The 2,438-nt window shown below is 45.7% G+C and overlaps 1 non-coding gene across 1 annotated transcript; it reads left to right on the plus strand.

Annotated features, from left to right (window-relative positions):
• The first annotated feature begins 1,886 nt into the window (after window positions 1–1,886).
• Window positions 1,887–2,025, plus strand: LOC116550510. The gene has a single exon (XR_004268462.1). It is a non-coding gene; the product is annotated as a U4 spliceosomal RNA (small nuclear RNA).
• The last annotated feature ends 413 nt before the right edge of the window (window positions 2,026–2,438 follow it).

Here is a 2,438-nt window from a genome sequence, read left to right on the forward strand (position 1 = left end):
TCAAAAAGCCAACTGTGCCTCTTCCTTGAGGCTTCACAAAACTGCGCCTCCTCGATGAGGCATCTTCTTTAGAGAAAAAAAAGCTTTGAAGCTGAAGCTGATTCCTTGGAAGATGAGGGGAAAGGAAAACTCTAAATATCTCTTTTGCATTGCTCTATCTCCCTCTGGAGCTCCTTCTCCAAGGAAGAACACTCAGGCTGGCAATGATCAGGTCTTTGAGACACCAGCTCCCAAGAGCCTGGGTTATACAGAGGAGTAGGGAATTCTGGGTTGGGTTCTGGGGTGGCAGCTTGGGGAGGAGGAGGAGGAGCTGGAGCGGGAAATGAGGGAAGATGGTCTAAAGGGTCCCATTTACGTGTTGATTGCTCTGGGGTAAAAGCTCCACTCATTTTAGGTGAGACTGCTCCTGACTTTATTCTACTCTCTTACTGTTTTCCTCCTTCTCTTAATGGGTAGAGGAGAAAGGGCCCTGCAGCCAACAGAGAGCATAATCTGTTTCTTCTTGTGAGACAGGGCTTTTATTGTTGACATACATTATTAAGAGTTGACAAACCTAATCCTCGCCCGACCCAAATTTTGGCCAGACAACTGTGGTCTTGAGGATTGGTTCTTCAGTTCAAATAAAACAGTAATACTTTATCATTTCTTATGGAAGACTCAACCCCCCAAGCTGGGACTCTCTTGCCTATTCTGTTGTAAAAACGTAAAGCTTATAGAAGACTCAACTCCTCAAGCAAGGAATTTCTTGCCTTCGCTGCCCTGGGAGGTTGACCTGTTTCCTCTCTTCCCCCTTCTGAGGGTCCCTTACACTCTTCGCATTCGTGCGGTCAGGACTTGTCACCATTCACAAAACAACACCGAGTTCACACACACGCTCCACCCTTCAGCAGTTGACCACCAAGGAAGTATTGTGTTGCCCCTTTGCAATGTTTCCTACCTTGGCTCCTGCACGAGATTGCCTGGCCAAGGCCCCTGGTCGCTGCGGTTTGGAATCTGTTTCCTCTGTGTTGCTGGTTGCTGAGAAGCCGGGTTTATTCCTCACACCGGGTAAGTTCTGGCTCTCCGCTCAACCAGAACTCTCTCTCTCTCACCCAACCCCGCCACCGCTGTAGGGCATGATGGCGCCTCCCCACAAGAGAGAACCAAGGACTGCCCAAGAGGGGAAACAGAATCCCAGACGACAAGCGCCCAGATTTGTTGGAAACGGGTTTATAAAGTTGGGAAAAATCCACACCAAGACAATGTATCACTCAGCAACGGTAGTTTACTTCCTGCGGGAAGGGTGCAACTCGCTGGCAGTCTTGCCAGGAGAGCACATCTGAACAAAGGAGACAGGGACATTTATAACTTTCATAACCTGAAGGAATCACCTGACTTCTGTGTCCAGTTTCCATTGGCCAGAACGAGACCTTACATTCTATGCTTGGCCTGATTGGCTAAAAACTTGGAAATTTCCTGGATAAGGGGGAATGGCATGCACCAGGGTTTGGAGCTTGCCCAATTCTGTTCAGACATGACGGAGCGAGTCAAGGTAGGTGATTTAAGATGTGGCTGATTGTTTATTTTTGGTTTTTTGAGATGGAGTTTCACTTGTTGCCCAGGCTAGAGTGCAATGGCGCAATCTTCTCACCGTGACCTCTGCCTCCCAGGTTCAAGCTATTCTCCTGCCTCAGCCGCCCAAGTAGCTGGGATTACAGGCATGCACCACCACACCTGGCTAATTTTGTATTTCTAGTAGAGACAGAGTTTCTCCATGTTGGTCAGGCTGGTCTTGAACTCCTGACCTCAGGTGATCCACCCACCTCGGCCTCCCAAAGGGCTGCGATTACACGCGTGAGCCACTGTGCCCAGCCAAGAAGTAGCTGATTTAGAGACTATATACATGGAGCTTTGCACAGTGGCAGTATCGTAGTCAATGAGTTTTATCTGAGGCATGATTATTGCTAATTGAAAACTTTTCCCAATACCCCGCCACGACGACTTGAAATATAGTAGACATTGGCAATTTTGGGGTCTCTACAGGGACTGAATTAAAAAAAAAAAAAAGATATACACATGGGTATATGTTTATGCTAATAGTGGATAATGGCCACAGAGCTAGAGATTGTAACTCCTGATAATGTAGTCTACAATATAAACTTCAAAGAAGAATTTTCCCATCTCTCACATTAGATAAGATAATTTTATAAGGAGTGCTCACAGAGATACAGCAGAGATAATTGGCCTGAGGCTGGCTATTAATCTTTCACAGAAATGCCTAACAAGACCAGCATGCTACACATACAGGAGAATAAAGATAGTCACTGCAAAACTTTATTTTATTGAATTCTGCTAATTTTGAATGTTCAAATTACTCAGAAACTTGGCTGACCTGTTCTTTGACATTGCATACAGAGAATTTGGTTTTCAGAGAAAATTAATAATAAAAACGAATACTT

This window comes from Sapajus apella, unplaced genomic scaffold, assembly GCF_009761245.1.
Source record: "Sapajus apella isolate SASKATOON/1434 unplaced genomic scaffold, GSC_monkey_1.0 scaffold7, whole genome shotgun sequence".
In the NCBI taxonomy this organism is placed as follows: Eukaryota; Metazoa; Chordata; class Mammalia; order Primates; family Cebidae; genus Sapajus; species Sapajus apella.